The sequence below is a fragment of the Cebus imitator genome, unplaced genomic scaffold, assembly GCF_001604975.1.
Source record: "Cebus imitator isolate Cc_AM_T3 unplaced genomic scaffold, Cebus_imitator-1.0 Scaffold38, whole genome shotgun sequence".
Lineage (NCBI taxonomy): Eukaryota > Metazoa > Chordata > Mammalia > Primates > Cebidae > Cebus > Cebus imitator.
In genome coordinates this window covers 1,675,454-1,680,938 of record NW_016107353.1, presented here as the reverse complement: position 1 = coordinate 1,680,938, position 5,485 = coordinate 1,675,454, and the positions used below count along the sequence as shown (strand labels likewise).

Sequence of the window (5,485 nt, the reverse complement as noted above, 5' to 3'; positions counted from 1 at the left end):
TTTTTGTACTTTTAGTAGAACTGGGGTTTCACCATGTTGACCAGGCTGGTCTCAAACTCCTGACCTCGTGATTTGTCCACCTTGGCCTTCCAAAGTGCTGGGATTATAGGAATGAGCCACCATGCCCAGCTGAATTATTTTTTTAGCTTCTGTCCTTGTCCTCTGTTGTTCGGAATGAATTATAAATATGCACAATGGTGGTTTAATCCAAACTTTAATATTTTTTTCCTTCTCTGCCCTCCCTTGATGTGGGGAGTGGGGGTGGGAGGAGTCAGGAGGAAACTTCTGAAAAGCAGATTTTCCAGTTTGGTCAGAAAATAGATCACCCGCCCCAACCACTCCCCTCTCCTCCCAAACATGACGTCCATACATCAGAAATTCCCATTGCTATTTATCTCATTGAAGGGAATTGACTGGTTTGATAGAGAAAGACAATCAAATAAGCACTCTGAAATGATTCATAAATCTGTTTAGATTGGTTGAATATATATGAGTCCTGATGATCTTTACCGGCCCTGATACAATTTAACACATTAGGATTAAAACAACCACGTGAATAATGCTTGGTATAAGTGGGCACCAATAGAGGTGTTTTGTTTTTTGCTAATCTATGGGAGAAAAACATTTCAATTTCTCATTGCAAAAATGTGATTCTATTCATTAGTAATTCCCCCACACCCCACAAGTAAGGAAACAGCACCATTACCTGAACAATAGCGGCTAAATCTTTCAGTCTGAGAAAAGAGTTTTGAATTGGAATGATCGTAATGGTCTTGGGTATCTATCCCTGCCTGGGAATTGTATTGAATTTGGGGATCACTCTACTGTTGTCTTGGTTTGTGCCAAGGACATCAAAAGAAAAGAGTAAATGTTACCACTTCTACTTTGGAAGAATAGTGAGATTCTGTGTGGACTCTACTGTGAGGCCCTTCAGAGCCCTCAGTCCATCCTGTGCAAGCCTGCTTCAGGCCTAGTAGCCTCTCCTTTCCATCATGATGGAGTCTTCGAGAGCTGCCATAACAAAATGCCACAGACTGTATGCCTTCATCAACAGGTATTTAATTGCCTGCAGTTCTGGAGGCCAGGAGTCCCAGACCAAGGTCTTGCGGAGTCAGTTTTTGGTGAGGGCTCTCTTCCAGGCTTACACATGGCCACCTTCTCACGATGTCTGCACATGGCAGGGAGAGAAAGAGTGAGCTCTCTGGTGCCTCTTCTTACAAGGATCCTAATCCTGTCAGGGCTCTACCCTTATCACCTCATTTAATCTTGATTACTTCCTTACTCCAAACCCAGTCACATTGAAGGTTAGAACTCCAACATTTGCAATTCAGTCTATAGCATTCTGCCCCTGCCTCCACAAAAAAATTCATGTCTTCATTGCATGTAGAATATGTTTTCTCCATCTCAGTAGCCTCGAAAATTTTTTTTAAATTTTTTTTTTTGAGACAGAATCTTGTTCTGTTTCCAGGCTGGAGTGCAGTGGCACAATCTCAGCTCACTGTAACCTCTGCCTCTTAGGTACAAGCAATTATACTGTCTCAGCCTCCCTAGTAGCTGGAATTACAGGTGCACACCACCACACCCAGCTAATTTTTGTATTTTTAGTAGAGATGGGGTTTCACCATGTTGACCAGGATGGTCTCGATCTCTTGACTTCGTGATCCACCTAGGAACATGAACCACTGTTCCTAGCCTTAAATTTTAAAATTTATTTTTAAATTTTATTATATTTACATCTTTTTGGATACAATTTTTAATTTTTATTTAAAAAAAATACTTTTTGAGGCTGGGTGTGGTGGCTCAAGCCTGTAATCCAAGCACTCTGGAGGCCAAGGCAGGCGGATCACCTGAAGTCAGGAGTTCAGAACCAGCCTGACCAACATGGCGAAACCCCATCTTAAAAAAAAAAATACTTTTGAGATGGAATCTTGCTCTCTCACCTAGGCTGAAGTGCAATGGCAGGCTCCTGGCTCACTGCAACTTTTACTGCCCGAGTTCAAGTGATTCTCATGTCTCAGCCTCCCAAGTAGTTGGTATTATAGGTTCCCACCATCACGCACAGCTAATTTTTGTATTTTTAGTAGAGAGAGGGTTTTACCATGTTGGCCAGGCTAATCTCAAACTCCTGACCTCAAGTGATCCACCCACCTTGGCTTCCCAAAGTGTTGGGTTACTGGTGTGAGCCATTGCACTCAGCTTGAATATCAACCACAATTTATTTTTTTAAAATTTTGTTATATTTACATCTTCTTTTAAAAACTTCTTATATTTACATCTGCTTCCCTAAAATCTTAACACATTCCAGCATTAATTCTTTTTTTTTTTTTTTTAATTCAGTCTCTGTAGAGACTGTCAAAAATTGCCAGTGCCAACTATATTGCAAGTCGTCACGACGGGGTATTGGGAAAAGTTTTCAATTAGCAATAATCGCGCCTCGGATAAACCTTATTGGCTGCAATACTGCCACTGTGCAAAGCTTCCAGCATTAATTCTAAAGTCCAAAGTCTCATCTAAATATCATCTAAATCAGATATGAGTGAGACTTGCAGTACATTCATCGTGAGGCAAAATTTCTTTCCAGCTGTGAACCTGTGAAACCAGACAAGTTATATACTTCCAGATACAATGGTGGACAGCCATATGATAGACATTCCCATTCCAAAAGGGAGAAACTGGAAAGAAGAAAGGAGTGATGATCCCAAGCAAGTCCAAAATCTAGCAAGACAAATTCTATTAAATTTTAATTCTCAAGAATAATGATCTTTGGCTGGGCGTGGTGGCTCACACCTGTAATCCAAGCACTTTGGAGGCCAAGGCGAGCGGATCACCTGAGGTCAGGAGTTCAAGACCAGCCTAACCAACATGGTGAAATCCCGTCTTAAAATAAATAAATAAACGAAGGAAAAAAAAAGTTAAAAAAAAAATAACGATCTTTGGTTCAATGCTCTGCCTTTCAGACCCACCAGGAAGTCTGTCCCACATTTAGGAACTACTGGAGAAGTGGTCTCACCTTCACAGCTCTGCCCCACAGGGATTTACACCCTCAGGGCTCCACGATATGGCCCCACCCACAAGGCTTCAGTCAGAGGCTATCTGGCCTCCTGCAATTGAGGCAATCACATCATCCTTTGAAACCAAGGAGGCAGCCCTGTTGCTCTCTGAATTGCCTTTGAGGTCATTCTTCACTTTACTTGCAGAATAAGGATCTGAGAAGTCCACAGCCTTCTTTTATTTCATCTTGTTTTCTCTGCTTTATTTAGTTCAAACTGGCAATGTCTTTGCTGATATAATCCCATCTCTATTCCTGTTTTTTGCTAAGAAGGTTGATGAAGTTCATGAGTCTTCCTCATGACCACTTTATCAAATAGCTGTTCAGCCTTAGTTTTAGTATCTTTTCAGAGTAAATATTTTTCTTTTTTGTTTCTTTCCTTTTATTTTTTTCGATATGGATAGACTTTCTCAAATCCTCTATTTCTTGTTTCTTTATGCTTAACAATTCCTTTTTCAACTCATTTCTCTCCTTTCCGATTTTTCTGTAAGCAGTCAGGAGGAACAAAGTTGTTCCTTCAACACTCTGCTTAGAAATCTCCTTAGCTAAATATCCAGTTATATAGCTCATAAGTTCTGCTTTCCACAAAACACTTCACCACTTTATTTATTTATTTATTTATTTATTTTTGAGACAGAGTCTTGCTCTGTCACTCATGCTGGAGTGCAGTGGCATCATCTTGGCTCACTGCAACTTGCACCTCCTGGGTTCAAGCAATTCTCATGCCTCAGCCTCCCAAGTAGCTGGGACTACAGGCGTGTGCCACCACACTCTGCTAATTTTTGTAGTTTTAGTAGAGATGGTCGAGGTGTACCATGTTTGCCAGGTTGGTATCAACTTCTAGCCTCAAGTGATCTGTCCACCTTAGCTCACACCTTACAGGTGTGAGCCTCCACACTCGGTCTTCTTCACCGCTTTATAACAGTTTGCCTTTCCTCCAGTTTCCAATAACATGATCCTCATTTCTGTCTGACATTTCACCAGAATCACCCTTAACATCCATGTTTCTAGCATACACCTCAAAAATCTTCCAGCCTCTACCCATTACCCAGTTCTGAAGCCACTTCTACATGTTTAGATATTTGTTACAGCAGCACCTCAAAAATCTTCCAGCCTCTACCCATTACCCAGTACCAAAGCCACTTCTACATGTTTAGATATTTGTTACAGCAGCACCTCATGTCTCACTACCAAAATGTGTATTAGGCAGAATTCTCCAGAGAAACAGTATAAACAGTGTGTGTGTGTGTGTGTGTGTGTGTGTGTGTGTGTGTGTGTGTGTCTGATGAGAGAGAGAGAGAAAGAGAGAGGTACTAGGGAAATTGGTTCATGTGATTATCGAGGCTAAGAAGTTGCAAGATCTGCAGTCAGCAAGCTAGAGACCCAAGAGAGCAATAGTATAGTTCTAGTCCATGTCTGAAGGCCTGAGTCCCAGACAGCAAGTGGTATAAATTGAGGTTCAAAAGCCAGCAAGATTAGACCCACAAGGAGCTGATGTTTTAGTTAGAGCCAAAGGCAGAAGGCCAACATCCCAGTTCAAGCAGTCAGACAGACGCAATTCCCTTTTACTGAGCGTTTTTGTTCTATTCAGGCTTTTGACTGATTTAATGAGGCTCACCCATTTTAGGGAAGAGAATATGCTTCACACAGTCTTCTGATTCATATGTTTAGCCCAACCAGAAATGCTTCCACAGGCACATCCAGAATAATGTTTGACCAAATGTCTGGGCACCTCACGTCCCAGTCAAGTTGACACATAAAATGAACTATTATAGGAATAATTCAAGGGAGGTAATAACAGATTATTTAGACCTTCCCCCCCACAAGCTTTAAGTATATACTAAGTGCAAAGTCCCATTCCCAAGGTTCTTTCAGTGCAAATTTAATTCTGTTCCATCTGATATTATTCCGACTGTGGAACTGGCTGTTACCACAGATAGTGAGTTTCTGTCCACCGAGGTCTTTCTGTAGCTGCCAGCTGGATGGCCTAGTCTAGCTCACAGCTTCTAAGATTCTAGGTAATGGATGGTGATAATGTTATAAAACAGGTAGTAGTTTAAGAAAGGAAGGGAAGAAGAAGCTGTACTAGACCAGTTGTGTGTGTCTTGAGAAACATATGGTTACCAGGGAAGCCTGTTAAAATGTAGGTGCTGATTCAGGAAGCCTGAGATTCTGCATTTCTATCAAGTTCTCAGGTGATGCTGATGCTGCTGGGCCAGAGACAACATTTTGAGTAACAAGGTATTAGATGAACTTTAAGATCCCTTATAATTCTCTAAATTCAGTCCAATTCAGCAAGTGCTCATTGAGAACTCATTGTGTACCATGATGCCATGAAGTAGCCAATAGAGGTATGAAAGTATTTTCTGCCTCCAAAAAGCTAACTTACATTTGGAAAGCTGGACAAATATCAAGGCTGGCCAACACAGTGAAATC

The 5,485-nt window shown here is 41.3% G+C and overlaps 1 long non-coding RNA gene and 1 other non-coding gene across 2 annotated transcripts in view; both read right to left on the bottom strand.

Moving 5' to 3' along the window:
• Nucleotides 1-230: 230 nt before the first annotated feature.
• The window catches only part of LOC108302021, a 23,703-nt gene continuing 18,448 nt past the window's right edge, over nt 231-5,485 (bottom strand). The window contains exon 3 of the long non-coding RNA XR_001824154.2: nt 231-1,199. This is a non-coding gene — a long non-coding RNA (uncharacterized LOC108302021). The remainder of the gene's footprint in view (nt 1,200-5,485) is intronic.
• On the bottom strand, nt 2,338-2,478 carry LOC119470720. Its single transcript, XR_005199687.1, has one exon. It is a non-coding gene; the product is annotated as a U4 spliceosomal RNA (small nuclear RNA).